We start from the raw sequence: 21,230 nt of genomic DNA on the forward strand, positions 1-21,230 counted from the left end.
AATTGTGTTTATACAGCAAGAAACTCTTGGTCGGTTTCATATGATTGAAATAAAGAATATCCTTTCAAAAAGAATGAGAATATCAGGACCTGGTAAAGTAACAGACCCATTATGAGTTTAAATGGTCATTAGTCAGTTTATAATTTTTATTCCTTATTTGCACTTGTTTCTTCCTATCTACCTCAGTCCTTTTGCACTAGCTTTAATGATGGATGAAATCTTCTCTGGACCTTCCATCTTTAATATTGGCTGAGCTACAAGAGCATCCATTCAGGGATGTATTTTATCAAATTTTCAGTTCCAACTGTCCCACGTCACTCCAAGACTAATTTCACCCTCCAAATTGCCAACATTTGAAAACTGATTCTCCAAACAATTTTTATTTGCTATCCAATGTTCTCCTTTGGGACTTGAACTGAACAATGAATGAGAGAACATCATAGCTGGGGGGTGGGTGGGGGGGGGGTGTGGAAGAGAAATCCTTCCACCTGCGACCCTCAGCCTGATCTTGTGCAGTAAAAATCTTTTCCCACCATTCCACCCTGCCTCCTTTAGAACTATTCTTTACTTTTTTTTGGGATTCTTATCTGGGTTTCTGGTTAAAATTCCTTTTTAATCACAGCTGAACTATAGGGCCCCAGCTCAGTGCCAGAGTTTTCAATTTACTTGGATTTAATAGCCAGTAAAGTAGGTTGTGCATTTCTAGTCCTGTAATACTATCCAAACATTAAGACTACCACGATTAAAATGTATATTTTAATAATTAGATTAATTGGTGAATAATGCATAAATCACAATGAAAAGACCATTTTAATTCCATATGCTTTTGGTAGTGTTCTGGAAAATAGACAGAAAATCTACAGCTGTAGAAGACTGCTGAGTTTTCATATCATTAGCCATTGCTGCTTTCAAATGGAGTGTGCAACATTTAAATCTCCCGTTGCTGCCCTCACAAATTCTTTGTGTACCCATTCCCAAGAAATTGTCACTGAATCAATGAAAAGGCAATACCAATAACCAGCTGGTGATCTTTTAAATTTTTGTGGTACCTATCAATGTGCACTAAGCCAATAGTGGACAAGGAGATGGTGTTTATTTTGTATTATGGCCTATTGCTGCAGGATTCTTCACTGCACAATGTTATAATGGTGTTGTGCATGAAAGAATAGATTTTTATACCAAGAGCTCTATCTGGAGGCTCCAAGCAGTTGCACTAAAGAAAGTTGTATCTAGGTCCAGCTCCTGGAGAGAGAGGTTTGGCTAGTCAGAGCATTGATGTGGTGTAGGAAAAAAAAAATCAGTAAGGTAACTGGAGAGGACAGGTAGATTGTAGTTGGCCTTTCTGGAGGTTGGCTGCAGATCATTTTTGGGTGGTGAAGGAAGGAAGGGAGCGGTCACCTCATTGGTGGGAGGTCTGGTGGACAGGTAAGTGTTGGTGGGAGGTATGGAGGACTGGTTGCGCATTTCATTTGTGAGATTGGTGAATGATATCAACTGCGGCATCGAAAAGGATGGGGGCGGTTAGTTACGGTCGGGGTAGAACTTGAGATGCTCAAGAAAGACGTTGTAGTGATGTATTATGCCGACTGCTTGCTATTGGTTATGACTGGTATAACAGATGGTGCAACTTATCCCACTGTTCAGTAGAGGTGGCGTCTTCTGTTAAAAAAATTGATATGACATAAGCAAGGACCAGTCTTGTATCATACTATAGGCTTTTATTAACAGAAGAAGCCAACTCTACTGACCAGTGGGATAAGTTGCATCATCTGTTATACCAGTAGGGTGGAGTCAATCTACAGTCATAACTAATAGCGAGCAGTCGGCATAATACTTTACATCACTACAGATGTCCAGCCAGAATCCTGGTACTTTAATGACACAGGACATACTTACAGCAAGTTTGTACAGTAAAAGCATGTTTCTTGAACACTGTTGGATGCCATTCCAACAAATCCTAAATGCATTAGTAAAACAGACATGTCGAGCACCTGAAAGGGAACGAAGGACAATGAGCCATTACTTTCTGATTGTTTCTCCAATGAAATTGAATTGTGTCGCACAGGAAAACCTTGTGTTATAGACTGTCGTGTGTGATTGGTGTTGCTTTGAAGATGATTCTGATCTAAAGTTGACTTAGGTAGGGTGGGGGGGGGGAGCTGAATGCCATTCATAAAGCAAACAATTTCATGTTTTTTTGGTAATTGATATTTTTCAAAGGAGCATGCCAAGATTGAGGTGTGGTACTGCAAAATCAAGTATGAGGTAAAGGGAAATTAAATGATCCCAGATGGTTTTGGTTGAAAACTAGCTTCTTTTGACTGGTTGTCTGAATATTTTCTTTGGGTCCAGTAGGGAGTGAGGAGTCCTGAGTGATTACTGAGAAATATATGCAAGTAATATTCACATTTCTGCTTAGATGAATGATCAGTGTGAAAACCTCTCTCTTTTTATCGACGTTGCCTGTCCTGCACAATAGTTCCAACGTCTTCATTTTTTTTTGGGTTTTATTCAAACTTGCTCTTACTCTATATGAACGCATATATTTCCCTTCAGTGATGACCTTGGTTGTTGTGCTTTGAGCTGAATAGAAGTATACAGTACAGAGGCATTTACAGCCTACATCATGGGTCAAAGGTCACTCCACTTTTCTTTTAATGCAAGAGGAAACAGAGAACACAAGAGCACATAATTCAAGTGATGGATCGAACATAATAAAGCCCGTTAGCTGGATGAAAGAAAAGTGGTGGAGGTGGTTTGGGCTCTGCTGGGAATCTTGTGACTAACCTAAGCAATCACCCATAGCAACTGTACAGGCTGTCAATCATGTGTGCTGTATTATTGCTCTCTGAAATGGCCATCACCACGTGCGCTTCTGAGGCATAAAAACACTCAATTGCACATTTGAATCACCCCTCTTTCTTCATGACTCCATGGGGGAAGCAAAACACATCTTTGTTTCACTGTGTGTGTATCTTGTTTATTTCCACTGTGGGATTAAGATGCAATTGGCATAGCAGCACTCATTGCTCAACCTAACTGCACTTTGAACTGTGGTTTATTAAGAAGCATTCAACATTGTTATGCACCTGAAGTCACATTTGGGTTGGGCCACCTCAAGGGTGACACGGTTAGTAGTGGCAGTGATCGGGATCTGGGTTTGAATCCCACTCTGTCTTTAAGGAGTTTGTACTTTTTCCCTGTGTCTGCCTTGGATTTTCCCCGGGGGCTTTGGCTTCCTCCCCCCAATTGAAACGTACCGGGGGAGGGGGGGGATGTATGTAAATTGGGCGGCATGGACTCGTGTGCTGAAATGGACTGTTAGCATGCTGTATGTCTAAATTTAAAGTGTTTGAAAAGTTGGATTAACCAATGAAGGTTCTTCATTTTGGAGAGCTCACAAGGTAGTATTCCTTTACTGTGTGCCTACTAACACGCAGGCAGGATACTTCTACCTAGAGGTACTATATCTCAATTTAATATTCTTTCCTAAACATTGTTGTGATTTAAAAAAAAATATATTTTTTTTTGCGCCACTTAAGGAGTAGATCATGTTGTACAATTCTTAGTGGAACTAATTCAACACTGCCTACTGTTGGAATTTCTTTCCCTAATGGATGTTAGTGAAACAGGTAGAGCTGACTCCTGACATTGCATTAACGATTCATATGGCAGTTGTAATTAGAGTTTTCTACGTTACTTGCTTCTCACAAATTTCCATTTATATTTGTTGATATTTCAGTCATTCCAATGCGTAACTACATTATTGGATGCATGAATGACCTGTGAGAAATGACCGAGTTAGCCACCAGTGTTACTCTCTTTCATGGGGTCATTGTAAGGACACTGGTACTTGCACTGGGTAACCCACAAATGCCTAGATGGATTTTAGTCTGTTCTTGAGGTGGGATTTTAATCAAGGGCCTGAATTTAGTAATAATTTTTTAAAATCCCGAACTTTTAGAACACCTCTTTGACATTGTTTTATGCTGCAATCTCAATGAGAAATTGAAATATTACCTCTTTCATAAACTATTACAAAATGTCATATGCCTCCCAGAATAACGCAGTATATTTTAGAACTGAAACCAAAACATTTTGATAATTAAGAGAGGAAGAATAGACCGCTTGCTCCTCAGAGAATTGCACAGTAGTGATTGTTTAATCTGTAAATGCAAGGTTATGGACAAAATATTTAACACATCGATCCTTTAATATTATTTGTACACACCCATACCGTCAAGGTGTGAGCAAAAGGCAGGTGCCTGAATAAAAAGGGGTGGGGAAGGAAGTGGCAGGGGAGGAGCACAGGCTAACAGAAAAAAGATGAGAAGTGGTAAGCAGAGTGGCTAGGGAAGGGTATGTTGGGGGAGAACTGGAGGAAAAGAGACAACAGATAGGGAAAGAGAGAGACTCAGGGAAGGGGCTAACTGAAACTGGAGGTCGATTTTAATGCCATCTAGTTGGAGAATTCCCAGACAGAATATTGAGTGTTATTCGGATGTGGTCTTCAGGAACATCATCAGTGAATGGACATGGATACACAATCAAAGTTATGGTTTCTTCCTTTGTGTATTGTTGAGAATACTATCGAATGACATGAATAACTGACTCACAAATAAAAAACCATTTCAGTTATGCTGGGGCAATTAAAGCTCAGTCCAAAGTGGATAGAGTAGACTAAGTACACCGGTGAAGTCAAATTGCAAGTCTTTGTCAAGGCAGCAGTTGACTTCATGTGACATCAAGAAGTCCTTTGAATATTAAAATTGCTGGTCATCAAAATTGAACATTTCTGCTGGCTGGAGTCTTTAGTCAACAGTCTTTTGTACATCCATGTTGCCTTTGTTCAATCCTGTTATTCTTTTCAAGATACTCCATTTTCTCTGATTATGTATTCCATCATTTTAAGTTAATACATTGAGAGTTCCCCTTTTCTCTTTTCCAAAATTGGTTTGGGTCGGACGTCACATTTACTAATCTCCAATCCACAGGAACAACCTCAAATTTTACAGACCAATGGAAGATGATAACTGGAGCATCCTGTCACTATTAAGCTACATCTTTCAAACCAGGTATGTAAATGATTGGTCCTTGGTCCTTGCTTTCAAGCACATCAACTTTTCCAGTAGTTTTTTTTTTACATACTTGGCTCTTGCAATTCCTCAGTTTTGTGAGATTTTTGATTCTTCTGCAAGCTTTTTGAGTCCTCTTCTTTGAGGAAAGGTGCAAAGTAATTGTTTAATTTCTGTGCCATTCCATTCATTCTTATTATACCGTCTATTTGTCAGTAAGGCATGTCTAACTTCATATATTTATCTCTTTATTAACCTATAAATCTCTTGCATTCAATTTTTATGTTTCTTGCCAGTCTACTTTTATATTCCATCTTGCCTTTCTTTATCAATTTTTGTTTTGCTCTTCTGCTTAGCCCACCAGTCGAGGACATCTACATGATGCAGTGTCTTAAAAAAGCAGCCTCTATCCTCTCAAAAGCCCCCCATAACCCAGACCACGCCCTCTTCACTCTGCTAACATCGGGGAAAAGGTACAGGAGCCTAAAGACGAACACTCAACAGCACAAGGACAGCTTCTTCCCCGCTGCCATCAGATTCCTGAATAATCAATGAACGAAAGAGACTGCCTCACTTTTCGTGCACGATTATTTAAATTTTTTTATAACATGAATGCTTGTACTAACGATCGTGCCACAAAACAACAAATTTCATAACTTGTTCATAACAATAAATTCTAAAATGCCACTCAGCTCAGGTATTTTTTCCTATATAGGAATATATAAGACTATATAGGAATATTTCTCATAAAATTTCAAACCTCTTGGATTTAATTTAATTGCCTTTAATTTATATTGACATTGAGGAATGGAACTCTTTTCCTGTGGGAATTTGTCTGATAAAGGATTTTGTTTTGAATCTTGCTCATTATTTATTTAAATGCTAGCCATCGATTACTCTTATCAATGCCTTCTCCCCACCAACCACAGCCAATGCTCCTCCCATGCCTTCATAGTTGCCTTTGTTTAGTTTTAAGAACTTAGTTTTGCATTGAAATACATCTCTTACAAACTTAATGCCAAATTCTGTCACATTTGCAGGCACCAATGTTTTGATTACATTCAAGTTCATTAAGATTGGTCAGAAGAGCACACAACTTTTATTTGGAAAAAAAGTTAAGTTTTTCAATAAAAACAAGGATGATGGTTTCAGCCATTGATGAACTAAGGAAGAGGAAGACCCAGCTGATATCCTGGTGGAGAAAGTGGGCAGGCATGACAAAGTAGGCAGGTGTTGGTGCTGGTGCGTGTGGTTGGAAATTCAATCACAGGTCAGTTCAGATTGTGATTGGGGAGAGGAGCACAGAGTTTGGAGTATTAGCAGTGAGTAGACGTTGAGTGAGCTGTTAAGGAGCCTGTGGAAGACTAAAGTATGAAGAGGTGACTTTTTTGAAACTTTTATTGAAGAAAATTTCTATTCAGTTGTGACTTGATTCAGAGTGGTGGTGGTATATAGATATGGTATCATTAATGCACTCATGATTTCACTGTTATGGACACTGAGCTGAAAGAAATGAATACCATGAGTTTTTTTTTGATGCTAAGATGACATATTTTAATTTGATGTTGGCAGATTTAATTTAATAGGCACTTAACTGCTCAACTGACATTTCTAATGCTCCAACGACACCTTGACAAACAGACACACTGCTGCTTCTCAGCAGCAAATCAACCTGCTGTTTCTGCATGGTTAGAAAACGTGAATTAGAAACTACTTGGATGCAAAATTCAGTTCATTTTTTTTAAAGTTTCTGCATAATCGCTGACATCTTGTGGGGGGGAGGATTGGGTGGAGAATAGTGCTTTATATTTAGTGGTGGAAGTAACCGTCTAAATCGTGGCCGAATTACAGGTAAATCTTTGGTAGAATGATGCTCAATAATAAGATTATAAAGTTCAGTATTAAATGATCACAGATTCAGAAATGAGAGAAGGAAATTTTTGAAATTTAAAAAAAGATCTCAAAGCATTAGCATTATACTTTTTAAATATACCTGCCCTGCATCTCCTCGCTTCCTCTCCCAGAAATAAATTTGGGAAGAACTATAGAATTTTAAATGAATCAAAACATGAACATTTTCCATTTGGTTGATCAGTTACTTCATATCCACACAACTATTATCAGCTTAAAACAATAATATGCCAGCCATGTAATGTTACGCAGTACAATATATCATTTTAAAATAAACTTTTCAACCATGCAAGGAAAAAAAAAGGCTGATGTGATATGAAGGTATTTTGACCTGATGTTCTCAAGTACAAAAATAATTACTCCATTTATTCTGAATTGAAATCAAATTATCTCAACTGGCATGGCTGCAAATTTCTGCAATTGATCTTGTTGCCTTTTTTATCTTGTGACTTCTGGAACATTTTTGAACATTATTGATACTGTTATTGCTTGATCGTGATGCTTCTAAAGTTTAATAACCCATAAACAACTTGGCTTATTGCTTGAAGAATGCAATGGAGGATTTGATCTTGTTAAGCGATATCTAAGTAGAGAAGGCCAGCAACTTGCTGAGCAGGGATAATGTATAATGAAGGTGAGAAAATTGTAAAGGTATTTAGAAAGAGTTGAAACCTACTGAGGGCTTTTTGATTGATATTAACAGTTGTAGTAGTTCGGTTTTATGAACATCGACTAAGCACCTTTGAATATAAAACATTAAAAGTAAAGAGCTAATGTTCTTGTGCATGACTGTACTAACTGATCTTTTTGGGTTCATTCCATTTTGGTTACATTATTCATGTAAGTTTGACTGTCATTTTTTAAGGCGTATGTTAAACTGCAGTACGATTGATGTCAGTATCCTGTAGAGAATTTGTCTAATATTAGTTGTTTTGCACTACTACATGACATTAAAGGAATCTTGAATTTCAAGGGTAGCTAAAATTCTATTTGCTCCCTTCCAGCAAACTGCTATTTAGTTGGTAAAATTACACCTTACCTGTCTGGAGTGAGAATGAGCAAAAGAAACATTTTTAATTTTATTCATAGAGTTTGCGAGTCGTTGAGTGTTCGGCCCAACTTGTCCACGCTGACCAGATTGTTCCATTTGCCTGCATTTTGTTCATTCCTTCTACATGACTTCTTGATCTTATACCTATCCAAATGTCCTTTGAAGGTCAACATTGTGTCCACTTCTATTATTCTCTCAGGCAGCTCATTCCAGATATGGACCACTCTCTGAGTGAAAATATCTCCCCTCTTACTTTAATCCTCTGACATCTTGTTGTAGAATCATCTGCCTCTGTGAAGTAGACTCTGAGCAATCACTTTTTCCATGTCCCTCATGATTTTATTAATCGCTATAAGGTCACTCCTCAGTCGTCTTCGCTTGAGAGAATAAAAACACATCCCATCTAACCTCTCCTTGTAACTGAGCCGTCCAGTCCCGGCAACATCTTCATGAATCTCCTCTGCATCCCTACAAATTATTCCTCTATTTAAACAACCAAAAATGCAGAACTGATCTTATCAAGACTTTGCTCAGCTGAGTCATGAGGTCCCAACTTTTTAATTTAACATTTAAAAAATTTAATTGTCATTTTTAAATTTAATTTCTTTACCTTTTAATTTAGGTGTACAGCACAGTAACAGGTCCTTCCAACCCACGAGCCCATGCCACCCAATTAACCTACAACCCCTGCCCATTTTGAAGGGTGAGAGGAAACCCACAGAGACACTGGAGAATCTATAAACTCCCTACAGACAGTGCTGGATTCAAACTCCAGTCACTGGCATGTAATGGTGTTTCACCCTTTTGTACTCAATACCCCACCCAATAAAGGCATGCGTGTCTAAAGCCTTCACCACCTTGTCCACTTGAGTTGTCACTGTTGGGGACTTATTCATCTGAAACTTGTGACCTTTCTCTTCTATCAATTTTACAGGGTCCTGGTATTCTCCATATGGTCCTCCTGTTCATGCCTCTGAGCCTTCTAATCTGTGTCTGAACTGATCACAATGAAGGGTTCTTCGTCTTATTATTTCACCATCATTGAATAAAAAAAACAAGATATTTTCCTGAGAATGACTACTTTTGAAGTCTTTTGTCAGCTTGCAGCTAATTGCTTTGGTGAAATTAAATCCCCCTCTGTGGTCTGACGTGGTAAAACTGCAGGCTATTGTATCTCCAGGCAGAATACTGGTGAGGCTGTGAAAATTAAATTCTCAGTGGCACCTGTGCAGTCTTTGCCGAGTCAGCTAATTTATGGAGCCTGCTACAGTAACTGCTACTGCAAAGGGTCATGGAATGAACACTTACAAGATACTTTCCTCTCTTGCAAATGCATCGGGGTAAAATAAATAATGGCAAAGTTTGTGGACAATAATTTAAAAATTACATCTGTGGGAACAAACTGAGATTAACTAGATTTTGCAAGCCATGTTCAGTGATCACTTCAAACTTGTGTTTCATTATATTCTCACTTTCTTTATTTAGAGCTGTGATAGTACAGATTCTATCACCAATGTGTGCATGTACATATGTACAGATGGTAGTGTAGGATGACTGTGATTGACTGAGAGTGTAGCCACACCTACTGGCAGGTCTTAAAGGATTGCTCCTAGCCAGACCAGGTCATTCTGGACTGGTCGACTGACTTGTGATATGCTCAAGTCTTTTAGTTAATAAAGCCTTGGTTTGGATCAACAAGTCTTTGGTTCTTTCGACGCGCATTACTAGGGCATTCATGACCAGCAAGAAAATATTTCCACTAAAATGTGGAATGACAGAAACCATCCATAAATAACTTGTAGGGGGTCTCCATGTCTTGTGTGCTTTGGTGTTTTGTCGGTACGTTTGCTTAGTTTGTTGAATGCAAAGGTCATTTGGCAAGCTACATGAATGAAAGGCTTTTGTCTATGGTATTATTGATAAGTAGTATTAGTTTACAGATTTGTATAGTGAGTCTGTTCAATTGTATTAAATTAAAAAAAAATCCTTGGCAAATAACTGGCAAACCTTATTGTGTGTTTGTATGTTTAGTAAAGGTATCAGTGATTTTCTTTTTCCTCACAAGGTAATACAAACATTTAAAAAAAAGACCATACTCAGATTACTTCCTTTTGTGTTTGTGAAATGATTGAAGAGTTTAAAGTCGACATAGGCATAGTATAAAACACTGGTTTCTGAACACATCAACAGACCTCTCATTGCAATCTTCTAATTTTGTAAGTTTGTAATGTGAGGAAATATTAAATGATGTCAATCTACAATGTTCACTTGCCCATTTGATTCCTCCATTCTCAAAGTCTCTCCCTCCAAGTGAAGCAGTAATTTGCTTTCAATTTAGAGCACTGAATTTATTGCAGCTTGGATTACCACTTTGCAAAAGACATTGTGATCCAGGGCTTTTGGATGTCTCTACTGTAGTATCTTACTCAACCTCAATGAAAAATGTTTTGTGTACCTCTCTCAAATCTCCCCTCATTCTTTTATGCTCCAGGAAATAAAATTCGATCCATTTTTAATCGTTCCCTGTAACTCAGTTTTTTTAGTCCTGGCGGTGAGCGGGAGGTTTGAGCTAGTGGAGTTGTTCTAGCGGGAGGTTTGAGCTAGTAGAGTTCTAGTGAACCGGTGAGGACTTGAAAGGCCGACATGGCCTGTTTCCGCTCCGTAAATGGTTATAAGTCCACATCCTGGTTATAAGTCCACATCAACTCTGATCTCTCTTAGTCTCTTGCATTGATTCAATAAAATACCAAAAAATAAAATCCTGACCAACATTACTTTATCCCTCACTGTGGTGCTTTTCAATTATTTGGACTCAACACTGATTTACAAACAGAGGGACCACAGTCCATCTGGGTTGACAGCAGAATATCAAGCAACATCACCCTAAGCATTGGCGCACCTCAGGGCTGTGAGCTCAGCCCACTCCTGTTCCCGCTACTGACACACGACTGGATCACCAAATCCAGCTCCAACAATGTCATCAAGTTTGCAGATGACACACCAGCAGTTATGCTCATCAGCAACACCGATAAGTTGCACCACAGGGAAGAGGTGGATAATCTGTAAATAATAACCGGATTCTCAATGTGGACAAAACAAAGGTGATTGCAGAGTTCATGAAGACCAGGGATAACTGCCCTTCACAACACACTGAGAGCTCAGTAGTGGAGTGAGTGGAGAGCACCAAGTTCCTAGAATGACCTGGTCTGGCTAGGAGAAATCCTTTAAGACCTGCCAGTAAGTGTGACTACACTCTCAACCAATCACAGTCATCCTACATTACCATCTGTACAATGTCCATGGTGCACAAACCTTGGTCATGGAGAACCATGTAACTGCAAAAGGTTGGTGTGCCTGTGGGGCTAGCACAGCAGGTGGAGTGTCGGCTGAAGCAAGAGATCTGGCCAGTTGTTTGGATATTCATATTCCTGCGTCGGTGATCGACAGTGATATTGCAAAAAGAAGCTAAATCTTTGTTAATAATCATTGATGAAGCAAGATACAAATAAAAACCTGCTTGTGTCCCATTTCAATGGAGAACTCTTTCAGGTCATTGTCTTGGATCGACTTTCCACACTGTGATCTCGGTTTTAGACTTGATTAACTTCTGGTGCATTAGAGAGTTGTCAGTATAGCTGCTTTGGAATGAGGGTTTAAATCATAACGGCTTCTGCATTTGTAAAAATATAATCTCACAGTGCATGTTTGGTGAATGTCAAGCTGCCTGTCTCCCCTCTGGCGTGCCTTGCTGTAGTAATATTGGCTGTGCATTATCTCTACTGTTAAGGACACTCCCCTTGGGTATAACTGCGTATGCACCTATTGTCTTTCATTATTGTACCATGAGTTTCTGCTAATAAAAGCCATGATTATTGTTTGACCACATCGTCTTTGTCTACTTCATCAACTGGCACTTCAGCATAATAATTTGGCACTCTCCGAATGTTCTTGGCTAGTTTTAATTGGTCAACCAATGCCACCAAAAAATCATCAAGAATTAATTGTGTGCCAATCTTGAGGGCAAGTTAGCCCTCATTTGGGCCTATTAAAGGCCATTGACTTTTTACTTCAAAAATATTTAATTGGTTGCGAAATGCTTTAAGATGTCTCTGGATGAAGAATGCACTAAATATGAATGTTGTATTTGTTAATCCTGAAACTAATTGCTGTAACACAATCCTTGATTGTATTTGAATAAGACATCTGGGCAAAAAGACCGCTGGCATCTCTATGTACACGATATTCATATTTATGCCTGCAGAAACACATTTTGTTTGATGTGAAAGTTGTGGGATGTTGACTTTTTAAAAAACTTCCTTTTCCACAATAATTTGGGAAAAATGTGTAAGAGCAGAATATTGAACAGTTCAACACAAGAACAAGCCCTTTGGCTCATGTGTCTGTTGAACATGATGTCCAAATCAAACAAACTCTGCTTGCATCTGATAGATATCCCTCAATCTGCACCATATCCGTGTGCCAATCTAGAGGCCCCTTAATTGCTACTGTTGTACTGCTTCCACCTCTACTGGCAGCCTGTTCCAGACACCAACTATTTGCCCTGCACGCCTCCCTTAAACTTCCTAATTATAAAAATACAGGAGGAATTTAATGAATCAAACAGCAACCATGAAAGGCAAAAAATAGTTGACATTTCAGGCTGAAATCACCATTGCAGCCATTCATAAACCAAAACTGCAAACAATTGCAAAAAAAGTCAATAATTTTTAAAATTAAACTCAATTTAAATGAATACATTTTCCATTTTTAATTATTTAATAGATGCCTCCTAAATCTTTCTTCCCAGATCCCCATTAAAATCAATGAATGTCGGGCCTGGCATGAGTTCTGAATGGTGATTTCTCCTGGTATAACCTTTGTGGAAATCCTGCTCCTAAAGTCCAGGATGGAGTGGTCCAGGATGGATGTCCGGGCACTTCTGGGAGTATGTGATGCTGCCTTCAGGACAGGAGACGAGATAGCACTAAGAGGAGACAGGGATGAACTCTCCCGTACAATCTGAAAGGCAAAACCTGGGTACACACAGAAGATTCAGAGACTGCTGTGTAACACCTATGACATGAGGTGCATGTGGCAAGGGATCAAGACCACAAGGAAACCTTGCAAATTGAAGACAATTACACCTCCCTTCCAGACAGACTAAAACATCATAAATGTGTGTTTTGATGAGAGGAACAGGCTGATGTCAAAGAAAGATCTATGTTCCCCTGAAGAATGGGCCCCTTGCATTGCCATAGCCGGCATGAGAATCCTACCCAAGGTGAACCCACACAAGGCAGCAGGACTACACAACCTACCTGGTTGGATACTGAAAGACTACACAGACCATCACCCCACTACCAAAGAGGGTGACAGTAACAAGCCTTGGTGGCTGCTGCCCTGTGGCACTGAGCTCCATTATTATGAAATGCTTTGAGTGCTTGTTGATGTAAAGGTTAAAATGCAAGTTGGAAATCCTGCAAGCAGCTAGTAGATTTTGACACATTTCATGCTGTCTCGCAGTAACATATTTCTTCAAGGTTATAGCTAGCTCTCTCTCTCTCTCTCTCTCTCTCTCTCTCTCTCTCTCTTCCCCTCCCCCCCCCCAATGTTTGAGATAAATGGTCAATTTTGATTTTCTTTGTTCTACAAAATGGAAGAAATTTGTTTTATTCTAATAACTTTTATTGACCATTTAATTACTGTTTCAGCACCATATATAAACCAAGTTTTTTTAAATGTAATTAACACAATGTTTAAGAAACTGGAGACTCAATTCAACTTTAGTACGGATTTGTTTGAATGAGCGATAGACAACAAAAACATTCTAATTCCTGCTATAAAGGAAAATAGTCACAACAATTAGTCAATAAAAGACATAATTTAAGATGACAAAGTTACAGAGAGAAGAGGAGTTGAAATGGGAGCGGCAATGAAGAGAAGAGAAGCAGCTGCGGAGAGGAGGTGTAGAAATGGGAGCAGCTACGGAGAGAAGAGGGGTAGCTGCAGATGGAAAAGGAACTGCAGGAGGAGCAGCTAAGAAGGGAGGAGTGCAGCAAAAAAGCAAAAGGAACTACTGGACAAGCGAATTGATGTTAATCAGGTCAGGTCAAATGCACTAGAAAGTTCAGAGGAATCTGGTGTTCGAAGTAAATAATCTAAAATCTTTAATGTTTTGGAGTCATGTTTTGAGGAACGACAACAGAAAATGAACATGTTCAATACCAAGGCTAAGCCAGTACTACGGTCACAAGACATGTTTGGTTCTGAACCAGACAGGTTAAGGCACAGTGGTGCCAAATCTCAAACCCCAATAATGACCCTATTGGAAAGAGATATGAGCCTAATGCCATCTTATGAAGCAGAATATCACCCACTCACGACTGGTAATAGAAATCCGGGTGAACAAAGTGACTATCTCCCAGGCATGAGAAGGCAAGATGAAGTGGCTGCATCATTAATTCAGTTATAGACTCTCTCTTCTCTGCCCTGAGAAAATTTCTAGTTTTTGATGGTGACCCACTTCAATTCCAAGCCTTCATGGAAAAACTTTGAACGCAATATTGAAATTAAAAGCCAAAACTTGGAGGATTGTCTATATAATTTGGAACAGTTCACGAGCGGACAGCCACAAGATCTTGTAAAGAGTTGCCAGCTTATGACTCCGAAAGAAGGATACCAAAAGGCTAAGGTTTTACTAAAGAAGCATTTTGGCAATAAGCATAACATTTTTGCAGCTTATGTGTAGAAGACTCTTTCATGGTCATCAATAAGACCAGATGATATGAAGGGTTACAAACTTACACCCTCTTTCTAATAGGATGTTGCAATGTCATGACAGATATCGGCCATCTTCTAAAGCTTAACATATCTTCTAATATGCTAATCATTATAAATAAATTATCCTTCCAGAAGAGAGAACTATGGAGAAGTCCAGTTGATGGATACCAGAAAAAAAATGTGATAAAATGACTACTTTTAACGATTTGGTAGAGTTCACTTAAGGGTGAGTGGACGTTGTCACAGATCCAGTGGATGGAACTATCAAAGGCACTCAAACAGTAAGTAAAGAAGTTAAGAGGTCCAAATCATACCCTTAATCAAAAATATTTTAAAAAGTGCACTTGCCACTCTCTGACAGTGGCAGATAAAGATATTAAGAAAATGAAAGTTTGCCTGTTAAGAAGAAATGTTTGTTCTGTAAAGATAAGCATGCTTTGGAAAAGTGTGCTCAGTTGGGGGGAAAAAAAGACGCATAGTGAGAAAATCACTTTTCTGAAGGAAAATGGAGTATGTTTCGGCTGTCTGTGTAAAAGACACATCAGCAAGAACTACAAAAAGCGACTCAGCTCAACATATGCGGTCAAAAGCATCCTAAAATGCTACATATATTTCAGGAAAAGAAGAATATGGAAAAGGAACAAACAGGAAGAAAAGAAGCAGATAAAAACAGTGCTCAACTCTTGGTACAGACAAATGGTCTTACTGGGATGGGAGAAAATAACTGCAAAATTTTAATAGTACCTGTGCAAGCCAAGGCCAAGAAAGGAAGTGCAATAGTGCATACTTAGGCATTTCTTGACCCAGGTAGCACTGTGTCACTTTGCACCGTGGGGCTAAGAAGGTCAAAAATTCTATTGAGAACTATAAGCCAAGTTAAACACATTGAAGCCGATGATGAGATCGCTGGACTGGATAGTAATGATTTTTGTGAACTCCCAGGTGTATACACTCAGAAGACTATGCCTGTACAGAAAGGAAACATCCTGCATCAAAATGACATTGAAACGTGGACGTATTTGAAAAACTTTTGTTCACGTAAACTCAACTCTGAGATTGAGTTGCTGATTGGTTCAGATATATCAAAAGCTCTGGAACCACTAGGTATGACATGGAGTTTGGGAAATGGACCTTATGTGGTCAAAAGTACATTTGATTGGATGATTAACAGACCCTTAGAAAGAGGTTCAAAATCAGTTGGCTATAAGTGTAATTAAGATATTGATTAAGGTTTTTTTTTAAAAAAATGTTATTTAAAAATTTTTCCATACCTGTAATCGTAGCCAAATATAAAAAAAAGTCAAATATTAATATCAAATCCATTATCCATATACTAGTTAAAATACAGTAGTCGATTGTTAAGTTTGATAGGCTGTGGGAGCAGCAGTTTAAGAATGAGTTTCCTGAGAGCCTCAGGGATGACCAAGAACCTTCAAAGGAAGACCAACAGATCTTGAAATCAGTGTCAAAATCTGCCAAGCTGGTTAGTGATCATTATTGCATTGGATGATCTTTAAAGAAAAGGGAAATGTGCATGCCTGATAAATAGAAGTGTTATCCAGGAATGTACACTGAATATAAAGAGAAGATTCAAGAAAGATTCTTCTTTTCATTCAGCCCACACCAAATACGGGTCTGCTATGATGTCCAAAGGATATCTTGGAACGTGGTGATGGCAAAAAATGGTATTTACCACACTATGGGGGGGTTGCACCTACAGAAGAACAAATTTTGTGTGGTGTTTGATTGTGGAGCAACATGTCGGGGAGGTTCACTATATTCTCAACTCTAACAGGGTCCTGATTTGACTACTACGTTGATAGGCGCGTTAGCTAGATTCTGTAAAGAACCTGTCTTCATCACTGCAGATATTGAAGCAATGTTCTATCAGGTGAAAGTCCCGAATGAAGACAGTGACTTATTATGATTCCTTTGATGGCCCTGATGGAGACTGTGGTCAGAACATGGTAGAATTCAGAATGACAGGCCATTTATCCTGGATACACAACATCTTCTCACATGTCAGGAAAACACAACAGTGACTCCACATCCTGAGAAGACTGAGATGGGCAAGGCTATCGGCCATCATTCTATCAACTTTCTACAGGAACACCTCGAGAGCTTCTGGGCCAGTTGAATCAAAGTGTGGTACAGTGGCTGCAGAATATTGGATTGGAGGTCAATTCTTCAATCTACAGGGCCATAAGAGCAGCAAAGGATTATAGAAGTATCTGCCCCCACCCCCATTCACGTGATCTACCAGGATCGTTGTTTGAAGAGGGTGTGCAAAGTAATTTGGGGCCCCTTCCACGCTGCACACAGCATCTTTTATCTACTCCAATCAGGAAAGAGATACAGGAGAATCAGAGCCATTGGGTGAGAAATTGTTGCTTCTTCCCATGGGCATTGAGACTGTTGTATGCTAGCCCTTTAAGGCTCTGCTGTTTATTAAATGATACTTACATTTGAGTAGGACTTTTACTTTGAGAAAACAAATCCAGCTGCAAGCCCTGCAAGCTTTGGAGATTGACAGTGGGCTTACACACTGGGAGAGCGTGTACTCATGCAGGGACCATGTGACCAACATATGATCAGAGGCCATTTTAAGGAAGCACCACAAGAACAGCAGCTCTTTGAGTAATACTGTTTTGAAGTGGCTTCATGTGGCCAAAGGAAATGTCATTTTTGAAGGGGACGTGTTGAATCCACTGTGTCCTAAAGGAAAGGTCACTTCTGAAGGGAAATCGTTGAAACCCTATTGTGACTATTGCGACGGTTATTTTGGCTGACCCACAAAAGGTTTCGGGAAGCTTTGTGAAAGCTACTTGCTTAATTTCCCCTATGCCAAGAAAAGTGCAGTTTTGATTACCACTCGTATGAAAGGAAGCAACTCAACAAGGATTTCATTACAATGGTCTGTCACCCAGTCTCTCCCACCTCATTTGTAATCACTTGCATCAATTTTGAGTCTTTGGATTTCTGAGTCTGAATTTTGAATTGACGTTCCAGAATTGTGCTTGAGCTGTAATGGTCACGCGCTCGCTCGCGCTCTCTCTCTCTCTCTCGCTCTCGCTCACCCCTCCCCCACATATATTTGCACATATTTGGGACATAAGGTGTCATATTATTGGTAATTAATAATAAAAAATATTATTTTCTATATTAACACTGTCTTGGCTGCTGTCTGAGTATGTAACAAAATATTTTTGTTTGTGTGTGTGTATATCCCTAACGTCGAAGTACTTGAGATGGCGGAGGTCGACAGCATCGAGTCCACGCTGCTGAAGATCCAGCTGCGCTGGATGGGTCACGTCTCCAGAATGGAGGACCATCGCCTTCCCAAGATCGTGTTATATGGCGAGCTCTCCACTGGCCACCGTGACAGAGGTGCACCAAAGAAAAGGTACAAGGACTGCCTAAAGAAATCTCTTGGTGCCTGCCACATTGACCACCGCCAGTGGGCTGATAACGCCTCAAACCGTGCATCTTGGCGCCTCACAGTTTGGCGGGCAGCAACCTCCTTTGAAGAAGACCGCAGAGCCCACCTCACTGACAAAAGGCAAAGGAGGAAAAACCCAACACCCAACCCCAACCAACCAATTTTCCCCTGCAACCGCTGCAACCGTGTCTGCCTGTCCCGCATCGGACTTGTCAGCCACAAACGAGCCTGCAGCTGACGTGGACTTTTTACCCCCTCCATAAATCTTTGTCCGCGAAGCCAAGCCAAAGAAAAAAAAAGAAAAATAAAAGATATATATATATATATATATATATATATATATAGATGTATATAAAATTTGCCTGTATGTGTGTTTGCATCAAGGACAAGAGAATGCTGTTCTCGTGGATAATAATAAACTTGAGCTTGAGTGAACTGAAAGGATTAGTTTTCCTGGTCAGAACTGCTGGCAAATGTCAACTCATCATACTTGTGGATTGCAAGATCTTATCTGCAAGCAAACTGACATTCTGGAGGGAGATGTATAAAGAGATGATGGCTGATCCCATGACAGACATCACATTATCACTACTGGATGAGATTATTTGGAAGGGAAGGAGATTGACAGGGTTAATCTCCCTCTAGTGGGAAAACTGGGGTTGATTCTGCAAGAGAGTGGATTGGAGCAGTTGGAAGCTGCTTGTAAAGGAGGCAGCGATGAGTGTCTGATGGGCTCTTCAGAGGGAGGCTGTCAACTTCTCCAGAGCCTGGGATGACAGTAGAAAATCTGAGCAGTACAAGAATTTTGAACGAGCAAATTTCTCAGCAGGAGGAATGAAAGGAAAGTTAAATTTGAAGGAGGGTAAAAGGAAATAAAAATAGTGGATCTGGATCGGTTGGAGTTGGAGGTGAAAAATTGACTGGCCAAGTCCTTTGGTTTTAAGGCTCAACAGGACTACAGATCAATTGCAAGATCAGTAAAACATGACAAGGATCCTAGTTACCATCAAATGATTGAAACATACTTTTTATGGTATTTTAAGATGGGAGAATTTAGAACAAAGGGATATTGCATTGAAATTAGAGTGCACCTTCACAGGATTTAAAAGAACTATTCAATCATGCAAAAGTCGGTAAGACACCCACTCACAGAGAATGGCTATTAGACATCATGCCTAATTTTCTCCAAGTTTTAAAAAGGACAATGTCACAAATTTCAAGGTTTCCTTTGATAGGACCTGGGGTTCATTTATGGCTTACTTTCACAGTTGGACTAACGATGGTTGTTACTGATGATGTTTTGTTCGGATGTCCCAAGGCTGTTGCTTGATGATATCTCTACTTACAATATAAATTACAACCTTGGCTGGCATTAGGTTTGATTTTTTTTTCTCATTTTTCTGATACAGTTCTATGTATAAATACATATTGGATTGGGATTGAAGTCCAAGTACTGTTGTCACAATAGTATATGCTATTATCTTAAATGTGTAATAGTCTCAATACAATGGATTTATTATATATTTGTTTTCTTTTCTGACAAAAGTGAATAAAATAACTTTAAAAGAAAGACGGTAGTTAGAAACTTCCTTTGGAAAAACGGATCAATTGATGATTGCAGGCCTGGGGAGAGTGGGGAGAGGTGACCCAGCATCCCCCGATGGTTCCTACTGCTCAGTTTTACTGTCGACAGTTCTGTGCAGGCTGTATGTAGCCTGCTAAAGGAGCTGGCAGTGTTCTATTTAAAATTCTTTGACAGTAGGGTCTGGGCCTAAGATGGAAGCACTTGTAATTGGTGGTGGCCACGAGGGGTGGCAGACTCCGGGGAGCGGTATTCTGGCACAGGACACCAGTAAAAGGGAAGATACCCCCCCTCACCCATTGAGAAAAAGGTGAAGATGATCCTAAGCATGATGACCACATTGAAGGGCCAGCAAGGGGCTCTGCGGTTGAAGGACACATACACGCGGAGAACTGGTGGCGATGAGGTCAAAGGACTCATGCAGGCTGCAGTTTGGTGGAGACTGGCTCATGAGAACCAGGTACTGGAACCGGTGCTGAGAGCAAGAATGGTCCCAAAGGGCACTGGGAACTGAAGGCTTCCTCATTGTGTCAGAGGTTTGGATCTGGGCTCGGATTGCTGATGGTTTGATCTGATTTGGAGTTTTGTGCAGCTGTGGGAGCACTGGAGGTGAAGTGTTATGAACTGTGCCTAACAAGCAGCAATAGGCAATGAACCAAACAGTGCTTAATTTTAAAACACTTAATTTATTTCTAACTCTAAAACTATAGTCTTAACTTTTAAACTATCCTTAACTCTAAATCCATCCCCCACTATGCGCAGGTGTGTGAGGTATACCCAAACCATTACAGTCCAGGCCAAAATCTAGAAGGTTACTTCAAAGTTCAGTCTTTTTAATTCAGAGTTGAAGTGTAGGCCTTTGAAATTTGAGGCCCAGAATTAATGTAATGAGGAGCTGCTACAGAGTCACGAATTCTCTTTGTCTTGCCTTTGAAGAAATGTCCATCCACATGAGCTGTGGTCACAACACTCCTGGTCCTTTCATAGGCAAGACTCAAACTGGGCGGCCTCCATGAAGCTTCCAAGACCCTGGCACTGGTCTCTCCAAGTAACTTCACTGCTAGTCGCGATCAAAATGAAGCACTTTGCTTCCCCAAAGACCCTCCTGACACAGGTCCCAGTCATTCCCAGAGCATGCTTTGCCCTGAATTCCACAAAAAAAAATGGCTGGCCACAGGAGTTGCTTCAAAAGACTGCTTTCTCTTCAGCAGTCAGAATGTTTCTCCCTTGCAAAATCACAATGTCTTTGCAAATATATCAGATCTGGAACAGATAGTGACAAGCCGACCCTCAGTTCTTCCAATGTACTGAATGGTCACTGGGCTGTGACTTGTGTTGTGATGGTGCTTGTGTGAAATGTTAACTGTGGCCATTCAGTTCCTCCTGTCCATA

The sequence above is a fragment of the Narcine bancroftii genome, chromosome 10, assembly GCF_036971445.1.
Source record: "Narcine bancroftii isolate sNarBan1 chromosome 10, sNarBan1.hap1, whole genome shotgun sequence".
NCBI classification, from domain to species: Eukaryota; Metazoa; Chordata; class Chondrichthyes; order Torpediniformes; family Narcinidae; genus Narcine; species Narcine bancroftii.